General features: G+C 39.8%; 1 protein-coding gene across 11 annotated transcripts in view; it reads left to right on the top strand.

The window, feature by feature from the left end:
- The first annotated feature begins 800 nt into the window (after window positions 1–800).
- OSBPL6 (oxysterol binding protein like 6) overlaps window positions 801–18,537 on the top strand; it is a 140,236-nt gene continuing 122,499 nt past the window's right edge. For 3 of the 11 annotated variants that reach the window (XM_064373308.1, XM_064373307.1, XM_064373310.1), the window contains exons 1-2: window positions 803–953; window positions 13,733–13,983. The gene's annotated coding sequence lies outside the window, so the exon portion shown is untranslated. Of the gene's footprint in view, window positions 954–13,732; window positions 13,984–18,537 lie in introns of all 11 variants that reach the window. The other 8 variants (XM_064373313.1, XM_064373309.1, XM_064373314.1 and 5 more) reach the window with 6 other exon arrangements.

Below are 18,537 nucleotides of genomic sequence, written 5' to 3'. Positions count from 1 at the left end.
TGTAATCCTAGAACTTTGGGAGGCTGAGGGGAGGGCAGATCACCTGAGGTCAGGAGTTCAAGACCAGCCAGGCCAATGTGGCAAAACCCCATCTGTACTAAAAATACAAAAATTAGCCAGGTGTGGTAGTGCATGTCTGTAGTCCCAGCCTCTCGGAAGGCTAAGGCAGGAGAATCACTTGAACCTGGAAGGCAGAGGTTGCAGTGAGCTGAGATCGTGCTGCTGCACTCCAGCCTGGCCAGGTGATAAGGCAAGACTCAAAACAAGCAAACAAACAAAGCATGTGCAGTGGAACTGCCCTTTTATAAAACTGTCAGTTCTTGTGTGCCTTATTCAGAATAGCATAGGAAAAACCCTCCCCAGTGATTCACTTACCTTTGACTGGGTCCCTCCCATGACACATGGGGATTATGGGAGTTACAATTCAAGATGAGATTTGGGTGGGGACCAGCCAAACTATATCAGGTACTTCTCTGGTATCAATGCTGTTGTCCTCCACTGGCTGAGACTCCCTAAGGGTTTTGCTCCATTGATTCAGCAGTTGGGTACTGCAGAGCTGGTCTTTAATTCTTACAGACCAGTTCCTAATCTCTCACCTTGACTTCCTTTGTATTGGTGTGGGATATCAGGGTCTGGATTTAGAGGAATGTTGGGAACAAAATTGGTAAAATACACTGATTTGTGGGAGAAGAATGACAGAATGATTCAATTCCAAATCCTGGAGAGCTTCCTTTCCAACTCACTTTTCTCATTCAGTTTCTGTTTTCACAGTTTACGCTGTTTCTTTCTGAATGTTAGAACTTTGGAGTTTATAAACGACCTTGGAAGAAAACATTTGGTCCAGAATCCTTGGAATCCATTCAAGCTTTAGTATTCACAGGATCTGTGGTTTGACCTTGATGACTGATTTCTGTGCTGGGGCCCAGGGGCAAATGGAAGTCAGGGGCAAACAGGTGAGAAGCTCAGCTCCTTTTGGGTATCTCCTCTCTTGACTTGGTGGATCACATGGATGAGCAGGCATGTGGTTTCCTGGGCTGATACCGAAGCTTTCTTTGATGGTAGAAAAGCTGTGCAGTTCTGTGATGAATTAGAAAAAACAAGTTGGTGTTTAGAGAAAGCTGCACAGTCCCTTAGAAAAAAGACCCTTTCCATGGATAGGATACGTTAGACTGTAAGGAGGAATATAACTTAGGACATAGCTTTGGTATTTTGTGGAATTAGATTGTGAAGATTTTGCTAACAGGGTGATATGGCTGGAGTGGGGATTTTAGCTTAGAGACTCGATTTATCTCGAGGGGACCAGCCCCTTTGCTATGGCATTGTGTAATATCCTCTACCATAACAAAGGAAGAGGAAGTAGGCAGTTTCAAGCATGTTTTTGTTTAGTAATTTCATAAATAGCAGCTCAGATGGTCTTCCTCAGGCAGCTCCTGAAACCCAGCAGTTGGTAGGTTTAGCCAGTGCTTCTCAGGGAAGTCATGTGGAAAAGAGTGGATGTGGCGTCTGAGGCAGCCTGAGGAGTTCACTGGGTCATTTCATGGCAGAGCTGAAGTGAATGGCATGTGTTCCCTAAAGCCAGATCTTAAGAATTTCTGGAGCACTGCAAGTAGGCACTTACACACACCTATTTTTTGAAGATAAAATTAATGCAAAATAATTTCTCTAAGTGATTTTCTTATAAGTATGTATTTGAACCATAATGTGCTTATTTAAAACAGCGTTCTGGCATTCCTACTCACTTTGAAACCTGAGCCAGCTACAGCACACCAGGCCAACCTATTTGTCTTTTCCTCTGACTCTTGGGGATTACACCAGAACGTTACAGCAGAATTACACCTGCAGCTCTCTCTCTCTCTCACTCTCTCTCTCTCACTCTCTCTCTTTCTCTCTTGATATGACTTGTTTTTTATGGATAGTGTCACCTGACTAAGCCTAACAGACAAGTTAAAAAAAAAAATTTAAAAATGGTCCACATATCTACTTTTAACTGGACTTCCTTGAGTCGAATATATATGTGCCTTAGCATTGGAAGGCCAAATATCTAGCTTTCCAATTTCTAAGTGCAATCAATTCCCATTAAGAATTTAATGTCTATTACCCCAATGTAATTTTATATAAACCAATGAACATTATTTTGGATGGTCAAACTTCAGTGAGTTTTATAATGGTTGATTCTCAATTATAAACATGTGAATTATCCAGATCATTTAAAATATTAAACAAACTTCCTTCTAGAATATACTTTTCGGCATCTTCTCTTGACCATCAAGTTTATGTATGTTCAAGGATACAAAGTTTCTAAAGGCTTAACTTTTTGCATTTTTAGGAAGTTATGCAAAATGAATCATATAGTATACTTTGTAACCAAATGTAAATAACATTTGTATTATACATACTTCTGTCATATTACTTCTATTACTATTTTTTTGGGGGGGCAGGAAATATTAAAAAGTGAATAAACTTTTTCTGTTGTAAGGAAATATATTAATGATTTCTTTAACAAGGAATGTGGCCTATGAGTAATTACAAATCCTCATTACTACGAATCTGCTATATTTACATATTACTTCACAGTGTAGAAATTATTTTTATATCAATTGCCTTATTTGTTACTTAGCAACAGCCTAAGGTTATTTTGAAGGAGATATGCAGGGGTCATTATCTCTAGTTTGCAGATGAATAAACTGAGGTTCAGAAAGGTTGTGACTTTCCCAGGGAATCAATAGCTATTCGATGGTGGAGAGGTAACTAAAGTTCTAGTGGTATTTTTTTTTAATTCCTTTTTTTTTCTAGACCAGATTTTCCTCTCTTGCCCAAACTAGAGTGCGGTGGCACAATCACTGCAGCCTTGACCTCTATGCTCAAGTGATCCTCCTGCCTCAGCCTCCCGAGTAACTGGGATCACAGGTGTGTACCACTATGCCCAGTTGATTTTTTAAAAATTATTTGTAGAGACAGGGTCTACCTGTGTTGCCCAGGCTGGTCTCAAGCTCCTGGGTTCAAGTGATCCTCCTACTGCAGCCTCCCAAAATGCTAGAATTATAGGTGTGAACCCCTGCACTGGCTTAAAGCTCTAGTTTTGTTTTTGTTTTTGTTTTTTTGAGATGCAATCACCCAGGCTGGAGTACAGTGGCGCAATCTTGGCTCACTGTAGCCTCCATCTCCCTGGTTCAAGGGATTCTCCTGCTTCAGCTTCCCAAGTAGCTAGGATTACAGGTGTGTGCCACCATGCCTGGCTAATTTTTCTGTGTTTAGTAGAGATGGGGTTTTGCCATGTTGACCGGTCTTAAACTCCTGAACTCAAGTGATCTGCCCGCCTTGACCTCCCAAAGGGCTGAGATTACAGGTGTGTTCACTGCGCCTAGCCAAGCTTTAGTTTTTTAAAAATACTTTTTATCATGGAAAATGTCAAACATGTATAGAGCAAGCAATACTATACACCCATGTACCCATCACTCAGCCACGACAATTATTGCTATCCTGCCATTCTTATATCATGTATACAACCACCAACTCTTAGCCGCACATGATGGTAATGATGGTGATTTAAAACAATTTTTTTTTAAAGTTTACCTATGCTTAAAGCACTTATCTTAGCTATACAGTCTTGACAAATGGATATACCTATGTAACTCATATCCCTATCATAATAGTTCTGTCTCTCCAAAAAATTCCTTCATGCCCTTTTCCTTTCAACTCCCCAGACCAGGGCTGTTCTGATTTTTTTTTTCCCTCCTACTGGAGACTACTTTTGCTTGTTCTTGAACTTCTTATAAATCAAATCTCTCAGTATGTGTTCTTTTATATCTGGCTTCTTTTATTCAGGTTCATGTCTGTAAAGTTCTAGTTTTTTTTATCCAGAATTTAATACTATTTGTTGAGTCTAGAGCTATAGCCCAAACTCAGTTACAGAAAAATAATTCTCTGAATGATACTCTGAGAAAATCCAAGCTCTGGCTTCCTCTCATTATTGCTTGAGCTCACGTAGAGAGACGAACAGTTTTCTTGATCAGGGATCCATCATCCTCTCCAGTGACAGAGCTGATTTTGTTCTGAAGGTTTTCAATGGAGGAGATGCCACACTGTGAAGTAGTTTGCCTGTAGCTAGCTGAGTCATTTGCTAATATAACAGATGGTTCCCCACCCCTCCTGCCCCCTATTTTTCCCAAGTGTTCCTGCATATATGTTTTTGTTATTTTATTTTCTGACAAATGAGTGACAGAAAGCAAATCTTTGGAGCTCTTTTGATCAAATTCCATTTGAGATTGTGCTGACTTTTTAAGGTCGAGTGCTGATAATTGTAAAATCCACAAAACCATTTACCTGTCTCTTCATTTTTAATGAGATTACTTAATGGTTCAGTTTTGCTAATTAAGTAGAAGAGAAATGATCAAAATAGTGGTTAAATTACTGTACCCAGAGCTTACATTTCATTTCACTTAAAAGAAATCAGTGAGGACCCAACAGTCAAATTGGATCCAAATGTGTTTTTCTTCTTCAGGGAATTTTCTTTGAATTCTTTAACTCAATTATCTCTATTTTAGATTGAAGGAAGAGAGCACAGAACCACCACCCCACCAAAAAAAGTCAGAATTACGCTTACTTTTTAGCTTTTAGGGAAGAAACATATAAGAGTTTATGTAGAAAATACTTCTAAGTAGAGCAGTGAACCCAGGGATGAACTAATTTATAACTGCTTCTGGCTTCTTTGACAGGCAGCAGTTTCATTTCCAAAGAAAGTGTACAGGCTGACATTGCTAAGTTACTCATAATTTCTTTACTTTAACTTACTGGAATAAAGAGAGTCCAAATGGTAAAATTAACTTTGGCTTTACTCCCTTTGCCATTTGAATTAAGTTTGAGTCTATACTGGGGTATCTATTTCCCTGTGTAGAACTTGGAGAGGATGTGACTGGCTTTGGTAATCAGCAGCGATGGATGATAATTGCTGAGGTTCCATTCATTCATTAGGAGATGCAAAATGGTAATCTTCTAATTCTAATATTATTCTTCATTAATTGGAATGATTCCGTAAAAAATAACTGTTCCACATTAAGGCCCCAATTACCTGCTGCTAATGATGTGTCATAGAAAAGCAGGATAAATTCTTTATTCTTTTCTTTTATTCACCAGTTTCAAGATGGGTTGGTTAGCTGACCTCCAAAGGTGACCAATGAATTCTTTTTTTAGAAGATCATCATAACCATATAAACTTAAACATATTTGGTAGGTTTCAATTCATTTGTAGTCATTATTCTTTTTGATTATCTAATTATCTCATTTTTGGCTAGGAGAGCCCTTCCAATTGGCTTCCAAGCTCACTCTTTCTCTGTCTCTGTCTCTACCTCTGTTTCTGTCTCTCTCTCTCTCTCTCTCTCTCTCTCTCTCTCTCTCTCTGTGTGTGTGTGTGTGTGTGTGTGTATGTGTGTATGTGTATATCTTCTCTGTCTGTCTGTCTTTCTATTAATTTATAACATGGTCCTACTAGACAAGAGCTGGGATTGGGGGATTGACCATCTCTTTAAGGAGCTCTAGAATGGAAATGGCATTTCCTTCTGATGGAAATGGTATTTCCAGATACAATATGGGCACAAGGAGTGGTGAAATAATGACTTGGTTAGTCACTATTTCTAGGCCTTTTCAGAGGATAATGTTAGGAAATTTTACCTTTAAGTAAATTGCTTCTTGAGGTCATGCTAGTATTTCTAATTCAGATTGGAAATAACAAGGGATTTTTAAAAAACTTAAACTTACTAATATATATCTTTACTTCTTTTCTGTCATGCCAAAAATCCGGGTTCTCAATGAAACCAATATACTTCTTCATCCCACTGTAGATAGATATTAGGATGTTTCAGATTAAAAACTGATGCTTAGGCTGGATACGGTGGTTTGCATCTCTAGTCCCGGCACCTTGGGAGGCCGAGGTGGGTGGATCACCTGAGTTCAGGAGTTTGAGACCAGCCTGGCCAACATGGCAAAACCCCATCTCTACTAAAAATGCAAAAATTATCCGAGCGTGGTAGTGGGTGCCTGTAATCCCATCTACTCGGGAGGCTGAGGCAAGAGAATCACTTGAACCTGAGAGGCGAAGGTTGCAGTGAGCAGAGATCATGCCACTATACTCCAGCCTGGGTGATAGTGTGAGACTCCATCTCAAAAACAAAAACAGAAACACAACAAACAACCCCCCCCCCACGCTTATCTATATAAAGTTTAAAACTGGAAAAAATGAATCTTTGGTGTTAGAAATCAAAATAGTGATTCTTTGAGGAATTCTTGATTGGGAGGTTAATTTTCTATATACCTTGATCTGGGTGGAGTCATGTAGTTGTATACATTTGTAAGACATCACCCTGTACACCTAAGAATTACTCAGTTTATTCCTCAAGAATGTTATAATTGAATAAAGCAGTTGAGGAAGAAAAACAAGAGAACTAACTAAAAAATGATGATTAGTTAGAAAAGTATGGGGTAACTGATCAAGGACTATAGGTAATACAGAAGGAGCTAAGGATATAATTTTATAATTGTAGAAAAGAACTACAAAGGGATCTTCAAATATTTCTGCTTATTTCTTTTCCCTTTCACAAAAGCTACATTTGAATGTATCTGAGTGAAGAAGGGACTGAGAAAGGTGAAACTCAAATATTATTAGTCACTGGCTTCCTCAGTACGGAAATGGCTGGAGGCCTTGACGCAAAGTGTCTTATGTGAAGTCAAGAGATCAGAAAACAGATTATAGAGGTTCAAATGGATAATTTTGTATTGAACAAATTTCAACTTTGGTTGACCTTCAACCGTTTTCTCACTTTGAACATTTTCTTGGAAAAGGGATTTTATCTCTAGAAATGAGATATTCAGTGTATGAATACAAGACAAGGTTAGCGGGGTACAAGCCCCTCATGCCCACAGTGCTTCTGGTTTTCCTTTATAGTCAAGCAAGAGCTATATCACCATTTTTGTCAGATTTCTCCTACTGATCCTAAACTTTAATGTTGCTGTTATTATTATTTAATGATAGGCAATGCGTAGGGCATTTTTGGCTAGTATTTTATATTAAGCAGGGTAGGGATATATGTGTTCATGCACAAAGTGAATGTCTAAGGCAAAACATTGTAAGTATGTATGTTATCATTTGAGATGCAGACATGAATTATTTTACAGGAAAATTTAGAATTTAGTGTAGAGGTACATTTTTTTTACTTTGCTAGAAAAACTTTGCCCATACAGGTTTAAAATGCCAGTCTCAGAAGTATGTCAGTTTTCAAATTAAGTATCTTTAATAGTGAAGTAAGTATGTTAAATATTTAACAGTTTCACATGTTAAATACTTGTTTGAGTAGTAAATTTTCCATAATAAATATTGCAAAAGAGAATTGGTTTTGATGGGCAAAAATGCAAATTTACTGGCATTCTAGTAGTAACAAAATGTTAGTCAAGCTCCACTTCATTCTTATTATTCAAAATCTGTCTCCACGGTAAGGATTTTATGATCAAAATAAATGATACCAGAAGTGTCATTGGGTTTATTTAATCTTAATATTCATTTTTTAAGAAGAGATACTAATATTTTGAAATAGACATCACTGAAATGCAGCGTGGCAAGAGCAGAGTTCCTTTTGATGTTTCAACAGGAAGTAGCTTAATAGTCTCCCTCTTTGGGGCTGTGGGATCCAGTGGATTAATGGTGGAAGAGAGAAATCTGAATGCTTGTGTTTCTAAATGACTGTTTGAAGGTGCAATGTTAGGACATAGGCAACGATGTTCATCATCCTAGTGGCCAGTGTTTAATGAAAAAATTAGGAGATATCAATATATACAGATCTCCTTCACCTTATTTAAACTGTTTCTAAGAATTACTAATTTGGGTAAATACGGGATGGAGATGAGGAATCAAATAGAGTTGAAATTTAAAGTTGGAAAAAGTACATCCAAATTCCAGATAATACTCAACATACTCTTCTCCTGGTACTTCATTAATTCTTGTCATGTTAGAAGTTCTAGACTCAGTCTTTCAATGCTATAGTTCCAAATTTGTAATGTAAATGGGTGAAAAAATTAGATTAAAAAAATTTTTTTAATGCTGGATCTTTTCTGTTCTGAAATAAGAATTAGTTCCATAACCGTTTTCTACAAAAACAAGTTGTTAGCATGATCCTGGGCAAAAGCACATATAGAATAGACTGTCAAGTCCAGTTGTGGTGGCTCATGCCTGTAATCCTAGCACTTTGGGAGGCCGAGGTGGGCGAATCACCTAAGGTCAGGAGTTTGAGACTAGCCTGACCAACATGGTGAAACCGTGTCTCTACTAAAAATACAAAATTAGCTGGGTGTGGTGGCACATGCCTGTAATCCCAGCTACTCGGGAGGCTGAGCCAGGAGCATCGCTTGAACCCAGGAGGCAGAGATTGCAGTTAGCCCAGATCGCACCATTGCATTCCAGCCTAGATGACAAGAGCGAAACTCTGTCCCCAAAAAAAAAAAAAAAAATTAGACTATCAGAGCTGGAAGGAGCTTTGCAATCCTCTAGCAGCCTAGCATCCTTGGTTTATAAATGAAGAGTTCAAGCCTCTTACCAAGAGATGGTAAGTTACTTGTACAAAGTGACATACCTCAAAGCAGCAGAACCATGACTAGAAACCCAGACATCTAACTCCCGGTAAGTGTGGTTTTCTGCTGTATTGGGACGATTGGTAATCACTCCCTTCTCTCTGTGACGGTGAACACGTGCTTGGGGACATGGCAGGTTCCTGCCTACAAAACGTTATCTCTCATAGCTCATGCCACACTCAACTGTGTACACATGTGTGTGTGTACACAGGTGAAACAGAGAATTCTCAGTATTTTCTAAAATGATGATAATAAATTTAAAAACTGCCTTAGGATCCCTGAAGCTTCTTTTTTCTGCTGTTTGGCTAGTGCTTTTGGCCATCCATAGCCCACATGTACAACAGAGGGGACTGTGGCATGTTAACATGAAGCTCAGGGAGCTGTCTGGTGGTGGGGCCTCCCTTCCTTGTCACCCACAATGGGGCCGTGTTATGGGACACTACCCCACCTTCCTTGGTGAATGTCAATTGCTTTGTCCAGTAAGATCTTTCAGTTATATCACTCAGTTCTGAAAATTATCTAACTAGGAAAAAGTAAAACCCATAAAACATGAAAAAAAAGTAAATTAAGTCCCTTGAAATTACTTGATTTGAAGCATCATTCTCTCATATAAATGTCCAAACTGATCATTATCACACTAACACTGTGGGTTTTTATGGCATCATTTCCTTTAAAGACCTTATAGCAATTCAGAAACGCTAATTCCTGAATATTGACCATATTCCTCCAAGCAGTAGGTTAGGTACTGCAGCACCTTGCATGTCTCGTGAGTTCCCTAATGAGGTTGAAAACAATTTTGACTCAGACAGAGTGATAAGGGCCCATTTCACAAGAGGACCTCTTCCATTCATGCTGGGAAACAGGACCAATTATAACTAATTTCTAAATTGCATAGCTTTGAACTATTTGGAGTATGAGGACCTTTTTCAACATACAAAATTTCCTGGTCTTCAACATGGTAATAATTGGGTTTTAATGTATTCAGTCTGCAGGCAATACTTCCTCTGTGTGTGTATTTCCAGGCCCCTTACAACTGTATATTCTCCAATGGGTCCCTGGCCCTTACATTGGGAATAATTTGTATAGACCTCAAAGGGAATGTGAAAACTCAAGAGTATTGTCAGTGGGGCACAGTGACTTTTTAAATATTTTACATTTTTAAGGTACTAATTGTTGTCTTATTAGAAATTCATGTATGTTTCTATAAAATGACTGAACACCACCCAAAACGTTTGCACAGGATCCTTTTTTTTTTCTTTTTTTTAAGAGACAGAGGCTCACTCTTTTTCCCAGGCTAGAGTACAGTGGTATGATCATAGCCCTCTGCAGCCTCTAACTCCTGGGCTCAAGCAATCCTTCTGCCTCAGTCTCCTGAGTAGTTAGTACTGGCTGATTTTTTTTTTTCTTTACTTTTTGTAGAGATGAAATCTTGCTATGTTGCCCAGGCTGATCTTTAACTCCTGGCCTCAAGCAGTCCTCCTGCCTTGGCCTCCCAAAGTGTTAAGATTATAGGTGTAAGTCATTGCCCCTGGTCCACACAAGATACTTCTTTTTTTTTTGAGATAGCTTCTTGCTCTGTCACCTAGGCTGGAGTACAGTGGTGCAATCATGGCTAACTGCAGCCTCAACCTTCTGGGCTCAAGTGATCCTCCCACCTCAACTTCCTCAGTAGCTGGAACCACAGGTGTGTGCCACCAGGCCTGGCTAATTTATTTTTATTTTTTGTAGAGACAGGATCTCCCTATTGCCCAGGCTGGTCTCAAACTCCTGAGCTCAAGTGATCCTTCTGCCTTAGCCTCTCAAAGTGTTAGGATTACAGATGTGGGCAAGCTTGCCAGCTAGATACTTCATTCATGCTGTTTTCCAAGTTCCAGTTCCAGGATTGAATAGTTGTCCCTCAGCATATTAGAGGTTACTGGTTCTTTTTTTGTGGTGGCTTTAAATGAGAAGATTTATTCCAGCTCTTGGAAGCATGGCAGCCTTTAGGTGGGGAGTCTAATCTGGGTTAGATTAAGGCCCTCTCATTGGCCTACATCTGACAAGGCTGGAGCAGGCACTACATGCATAAACTCCGATTTTTTATTTTCTTTCTCTCTCACTCCCCTTTCCTTCTCTATCTTTTTTCTTTCCTTTCTTCCTTTTCTCATTCCTCCCCCGCTTTGTTCTACAGATGTTTATTGAGCATCATGTAGCTTTGAGAAGCTTACAGACTAGTGGGTTAAAACATATGCCTGAAAAATATCACAGAAAGCTCTAATTGCAAACTGTGATAAACGCTAAAACAAAAATGCAGGTGCTATGAGACTGCAAAGCAGAGAGATCCGGCCCAGCCTGCAGGATCAGAGAATGCTTCCCCGGGGAACTGACAGTTAGGCTGAAGCGGGATTAACTAGATGGTAAGGAAAGGGAAAGAAGTATTTTTCGGGCCAAGGAATCAGAATGTGCTTTAGGAATTAAGAGGAAGAATAACATGGTGTAGGATGAGGCCAGGAAGGAAGCAGGGGAAGATCACACTGAGATTCACAGGGCCTGTTGGGGATGCTGGTCTCAATACCAAGAAGACTGCAGTAAGCCCAGTGAACTATTGGAGCCCCATATATGTGTGTTTCTGAATTTTGTAGGATAACACCAACTGTTCAGCTGTTTATTGACCTATTACAACTTGGAGTATGACTTAACGGTGATTGCACCCAGGATGAAACCTTATAATTTACAGTGAGCTGGTGTCTCAGAAGAGGACAGAAAGTGAAATCCTGTAGCATTTGGGATTCTCCCTTTGAACAGCGAAAACCAAACAGAAGCCAATTCTGTTATGTCAGCACGCTCTACCGTGAAGCCACGGGGCTTGTGGTCGATCAGCTTGCTCCGTCTGTAAGGTGGGCATGGCTCTTGTGAGGGAGCAGATGGTACTCAGTTGCTCAGATGCCACAGGTCAGCAGGAACATGAACACAAAGCCTTAGCACATGGAGCGAGGCTGAGACCTCAGAGCACCGCCCCTCACAGTCTCTGCACTCCAGTGATAACAGGTGACTTCAAGAATCACTATGTGTAACAAGACCACAGAAAAGAAAAGTAAGAAACTACAGCAATTCATAATTCTTTCATCTTGCCCCCATTTGTGAGAGCGATATCACTATTGTTAACTGCATTTGATTTTGGGGTCCAAGCTTTTTCCTGGTACTTTCAAATCTTTTCCTCATTAGTGACCCTTAGAAAAGTTGCACTTAAAAAAATGCTAGGAGATAGATAAGACTGGCATTCTCTGTGTCATACACAAGGGTGTTTTCTGGGCATGTTGATACAGATGGTGTCAGGTAGGGCCTTGAACAGGGTAGGGAGGGGAGCCAGAGAGACATGGCTCTTTTTGTTTTTGCCAATGCATTGCAAACTGTCAAAACAAGGTTTAGGCCAGACGCAGTGGCTCATGCCTGTTATCCCAGCACTTTGGGAGGCCGAGGCAGGTGGATCACCTGATGTCAGGAGTTCGAGACCAGCCTGGCCAACATGGTGAAACCCCGTCTCTACTAAAAATATAAAAATTGGCCAGGCATGGTGGCATATGCCTCTAGTCCCAGCTACTCAGAAGACTGAGGCAGGAGAATTGCTTGAACCTGGAGGGTGGAGGTTGCAGTGAGCCAAGATCATGCCACTGCACTCCAGCCTGGGCAACAGAGTATAACTCCATCTCAAAAGAAAAAAAAAGACAAGGTTTATCATTTTCTTCAATCACATGAGTCTATCTATTATCTCTTTACTTTCCCCACTTCAACTCTTGCTTACTCTTAAGCTCTATTATAGGATCAAAGTCTTCTTAAAAGAAAACTGAAAATAACAAAAGCTATATCTAACACTCTATTTGTAGGATATATGTAAGTATAAGCCACATATCATTCTAGTAAGTGATTTTCAGGTTACATCAGGAGCAGAGAAAAGTGAAAATCCAGGGAAAAGAACATTGGCCAGAAAACTTGAAGCCAAGAAAAGTACTGTGATGTAACATGTTAAATGTGAAACTGTCACATACCTGCTGTGGGTAAGACACTGCTCTAGGCGTTTAACAGCATACAAAAGTTTGGAACAACCAAGGAATTTACATTTTAAATTGAGAGCAGCTGTAAATATAAGCAACATATAAAATGTCAAGTAATAGCAAAAAAAATAATAATAATAAAAAGGAACAGATGAGGTGTCAGAAATTGGTTTGTGATTTATTGCTAAATGAATGATGCTGTCAGTGAAGTGATTTTCTCTGCTAATATCCATACTTCCTAATGATGCACACCATGCATGGTGGGCTTGCACTATGGTAACAAAATGGTAGATGTTGAGTAAATATTGGGATGAATGAATGAGTGGGTGAATGAATGACTGATTCAAGGCTGGAGAACACTAAAGGTTTTAAAGTAAATATGGTGCTTTTAGCTTATTTAAGTTTTCTTTTATCTTTTTTTATTTTTTTTTTGAGACAGAGTTTTGCTCTTGTCACCAAGGCTGGAGTGCAATGGCACGATCTCAGCTCACTGCAACCTCCGCCTCTCAGGTTCTCCTGCCTCAGCCTCTAGAGTAGCTGGGATTACAGGTGCATACCACCAAGGCTGGCTTCTTTTTGTATTTTTAGTAGGGGTAGATGTCACCATGTTGGCCAGGCTGGTCTCGAGCTCCTGACCTTAGGTGATATGTCTGCCTCAGCCTCCCAAAGTGCTGAGATTATAGGCATGAACCACTGTACCTGGCCCTTATTTAAATTTTCTAAAAGGTATAAATATAGTAAAATATACACATCTTAAATGTAAGTACGATTACTTCTTATATCTATATGGATACACAGAACCACCTCTAGATGAAGATATAGAACATTTTTAGCATATTGGACAGTTCTTGCATGACTTCTTCAGTCCATACTTCCCTTGAGTACCATTCTGACTGCTGTCAGCACACATTACTGTAGCCTGTCTTTGAACTTCATATAAATGGAATTATGCAGTAGTCCTCTTTTATGTTGCAATACATCCATGTTGTTGCATGCTATTGCATGAATCAGTCATTCATTCTTTTTCATTTCTGTGTATTATTCATCATATGACTATTCCACAATATTCTGTCTTTTTTTTTTTTCAGAAAATAGAGACATTTATTCTTCCCTATAACCAGAGAATTGAGGCAGGCCTGCATCTGGGTTGGCAGGGAGCTCAGAGATGGCAGCAAGTGACACCCCTGCCCATTTTTTCCCTCCATCCTGAACATGTTGCATCCATCTTGAGACTTTTTGCCCCGATGTCCTAAGATGGCCTCCAGTGCTTCCTGCATGATCGTCACTGAGCTTCAATCTGCAACTTTGTGTTGGTGCTGAGGGTATGCTTTTTGGATTGGTTCGTATCACTTTGCATAGACCTGTTCTCTTGTGTGTCAGTATCGGTGGGCCATGGTATAGTTCTCTGCTCATTAAACTCTTCTTTAATACCATTTACCAGTTTATTATAAAAGATAGAATTAAGGAACAGCCAGACGGAAGAGAGGTATAGGGAAAGGCATGAGGGGACAGGCAGGGAGGGCATGTAGAGCATCCATGTCCACCTTGGGTGTGCCACTCTTCCAGGACCTCATTGTGTTTGCCAACCTGGAAGCTCCCACAATATTCTGTTAATGGATATTTGGGTTAGTTTAAGTTTGGGGCTACTATGAATGTTTGTAAAGCTAGCATGAACAATTTTTCTTTTAATGGGTATCAACACTCTCTTCTCTTGGGCATATAAAGTGGAATTGGTGGGTCATAGAGTATTTGTACCTTTAGAAGATGTTGTCAAACATTTTTCTTGAGTGGTCATACCAATTTATGTTCCCACCAGTAATGTAACAGAATTTAAATATGGATTCTTAACTGTTTTGTAGGTATCAGTAGAGTTCATTTAAAATGTATAAAGACTCTGGTCATTGCAACCCAAGGGAGGGAGGGAATGAATTTTTCCCAGTGTTAGCATTACTCATATTTCTAGACTCCAAACCCTGCCTCTCCCTTCCAGTGCCTCGTTATATTACAGAGTAAGCTCCAGAGAGCAGAAACAGTATCTGATTTCTCACTGCCACATGCTCAGGGCCAGGCACAATATAGGCATTCTATCAGTATTCAAGTGGATCCTGAGGTAGGGCCATCACTTAGGAAGGCAAATATGGGAAAAGCATAGTGGCAGCCAGTTACTGAATTCTGGCCTTTATGGAGATCAAAGCTCCCAGCTTTATCACTTGTCAGATTCATGTCATTCATCCCAACTTAATTGAGAGTCTGCTCTGTGCTGGTAACTCTTGCTTTACTACTGCTGCGGAATAAAACCAAGAATGACAGGCAGGGCGGGCAACAACACTGGCTGGTCCAGGTATGGGTTAGTGGCCACAGCCTCTCTTTGTTCCCTGAGTGGGTCAGGCTTGTAAACTGCCCCTTAGTAAAGAGGGAGCCTGTGATAGGGCCCCTGCAGCAGGGTTGGGGTTAGGCTCAGGTCAGGTCTGTACCACAGAGAACAGCAATCCGGCACGATTTAAATTCTTTAATTTGGCTCCCTTATCAGAGATGACCTCTTATTTTCTTTTTGTGGGGAGAGGGATGAACAGGGAGAATCATAAAGCATGACTATGAATAATTTGAATCTGGAAACATGTGCAATGTGACTTTTGGGCAAAGCTGCTTTAAGAATAATAAAAGGTAACATTGAGTACTTCCTATGTACCAGTCAGTGTTGTTTAATTTTCATTACAACTCTGTGAAGTGAACACTTTCTCAGTAGCCCCATTTCACAGATAGGGAAACCAAGGAATGGAGAGGAGGCATACCTTTCCCAACGTCACACAGCTAGAAAGCGGCAGAGTAGGAATGTGAACCTACATGGTTCCAGACACTGGGCTCTTAGCCACTCACCGCATGACAGCTGCCTATTCTTTGTGGTGCTTTGAACTTCTAAATTCATGGTCTTTATTTCTCTGAGCCTCACAAAAGTTGGATGTTTGATATGAACATTTTAATCATTTGGGGATCTAATTTCTCCCAGAGATGACAATTTTTTAGTGTGAAGAAAGTGTGATGTACATAGAAGTGTTAGAATAATCCATTGGTTTTGGTTTTGAAAAAGAAAAATGTTAACCTAATATTGGTTGATCTGATTAGAAAGTTTACAGTACTAGGCCCTGAACACCTTACCTATAATCTCAAAAGCAACTTGAACTAGGTTTTATCGGGCCAAATCCCCATTTTACAGATGAGGAAACTGAGGGTTAGATAGGCTGAGTAACCTGCCCAGGATTTCAAAGTTAGAAAACATCAACACTGGGATTTGAGTCAGTTTAACTCCAAAAGCCTATGCTGTCTTTACACGGTCCACAGACGTCCACTTGTACCCAAAAGAAACTCTCAATTTCAAGGAAATTGAGGTTATGTGATAACATAGTCTACCTTGTTTGCCCTATCCAGTTTTTTTTTTTTTTTTAATCAGCCTATGACATCAAATTACATTTCCAGAAGAACAGCTTTGAATTGTAATAGATGGCATTGTTCACTGTCTCGGCATTTTAAAATTTGTTTCAATTTTACTGCCAATACTATCTATTTAAATACAGGAAGCTTTAGTCATAAGAATGCTAATATGCCTGATTTAGTTGTTAAATTTTGTTGTGCTGTAATGAGCAAACAAGTCACTGTGGAAACCAAATGGAAATGCCAGATGAAGAGAGATACAGCAAGAGGCCTAAGAAATGGGGCAGTTTGAAATAATTCTGTCAAAGCAGACTGGGAGGCTGAAGAACTGACTCAAGAGAAATTCAGCTGCTTAACAATAGGGATACATAAAAACAAAACGAAGAGAAATTCAGCTGAGGTTATTCAGTGAAGCTGTATAGGAAAAATGGTACAGAGTATACAAACCTTAGACTTGTTGAGGGTCTATTTTATCATTTCAAAAACATTGTGTAATTTCTGGTAGTGCCACTAACAGTGTTTACCTAATTTATTAATAATTTTAAACATAATTTTGACCTGAGTTTGCATGTGGCCAACATGTTTCTACTTTAAAGAATACATATAATAGTTATCTTAAAGACTGACTCAGTTAAAACGCTTAGAATTTCCTGCTCCCTGCCCAAGGATTCAGTTGCCATTCCAGTAATCCAATAGATACTAGAAACATAATATTCTAGACTGATGTTCAGATGTCATCAATATGAAAGCCCTAACAGATAGAGGACCCAACAGAACATTTCCCATTAGTCTGTTCGTTCATCTGGTTTAGGACTTAGATTGTCTGTTCTTTCAGGATTTGAGGTTTAGGAAAATTACTTTTGCCCAAGAGTGAATATTGAAACTCATTTATGTAACAGTTTTTGAACTGAGTAGGCAGAGAAATGTCAACTATAAACACAGGACTGCAGACAGTGGGCAGCTGTCCAGTGGTCTGGCAAGAACTTGCCGATCAGCACAGCCCTGGAGCTTCACATAAGAGTGAAGTCAGCCTCTACTTTGAGATCCAAAAAGCATTTCAGACAGTGCCAAGTGCCATGTTAAGACTTGTCAACTTCTGCCCAAGTAGTATCAGACTGCCAATGTTTGGATATACTTTTGTTAATCTTACCCTGTCTTGGCACTTCTGGGCTCTGTTATGTATCAGATTGTCTAATTTTTGCATTTTGATCCTTGGGTATTTAGCGTTAAAGGCATATTAGAGATGATGATGAAATGATCACTGTATACGCAGGTCTTGAGAGTTCTTGATCCAAAGCCCCAGAGGCAAACAGTATTATAAGTTTGCAGCAGGTGAAAGACAGGGTCAGCTATCTTATGACTTATCTAACTTGGAAGTATATTAAAGTATATTATCAGTTACAGGAATGGGAAGTCAGCTTTTAATGCACCACTGTTAGTAGCTCTTGGCAGATCACTAGTTGGTAAATGCCCTGAGAGTAGTATTACAATTCTCTTCTCTCAGCTTGCTTCACAAGAAAACAAGTCTCATTGCATATCTTTTAAACTGAAGTCTTTCTTCAGCAAAACTTATCTGAATGCATGTACTTGTCCATTTGGATTAAACATTATTTTGATCTCAGTTTGCATGTGGCCAACATGTTTCTACTTTAAATAATGTACATAATGAATACTGTAGCGAAAGCCATGAGCACCTGCCATGGGCATATGTGCGCATGGTGCAGGCAGGCCTACAAAGATGGAGCAGTTGAATACATTGCCCTTAGAGAACATCCAGTCTTGAAAAGAAAAGACACGTGTCAATAACTTTGATCAAGATGGACTGAGGAAAGTCCCAGAGATGCTGAGTGAAAGTTGTGAAAGTTTAAGAGCCTGGATAATTACTTCCACTGAGCCACAGAGAATGGCTTCATGTCGTCCAGACAGGGCCTGAAAAGGATAGGATTTGGACTTTGGAGATGTAATTGGAAGACTGTTCTAGGTAGAGGAAATGCATAGAGTGGGCAAAGAGTGAATATGATTGTGGGAATTGCAAGACGTTTCATTTGCTTGAAGATTTTAAGAAGTATATCCTGGAAGAGTAAGGTGGAAAGTTAGTTGAGGTAAGATCATGGAGGATCTTTAATAGTAAAGCGAAGGAATTTTGGCTTTATTCTCTCTTTCCCTAGTTTCAATATTAACTTAAGTATTTTAACATGGCTGGGTGCTGTGGCACATGCCCGTAGTTCCTGCACTTTGGGAAACCAAGACGGGTGAATCATGAGAGCTTCACATTCACAGTTCGAGACCAGCCTGGACAACATGGCGAAACCCCATCTCGACAAAAAAAATAGCCAGGCATGGTGGTGCATGCCTGTATTCCCAGCTACTCGGGAGGCTGAGGTGGGAGGATTGCTTGAGCCTGGGAGGTCGAGGTTGCAGTGAGATCGTGCCACTGCACTCCAGCCTGGGCGACAAAGTGAGA

Source organism: Aotus nancymaae, unplaced genomic scaffold (genome assembly GCF_030222135.1).
Source record: "Aotus nancymaae isolate 86718 unplaced genomic scaffold, 86718_ANA_hifiasm-v0.15.2.pri h1tg000008l, whole genome shotgun sequence".
Classification (NCBI taxonomy): domain Eukaryota; kingdom Metazoa; phylum Chordata; class Mammalia; order Primates; family Aotidae; genus Aotus; species Aotus nancymaae.
Note: the sequence above shows the minus strand (reverse complement) of the source record. Positions and strands in the feature narration are given on the sequence as shown.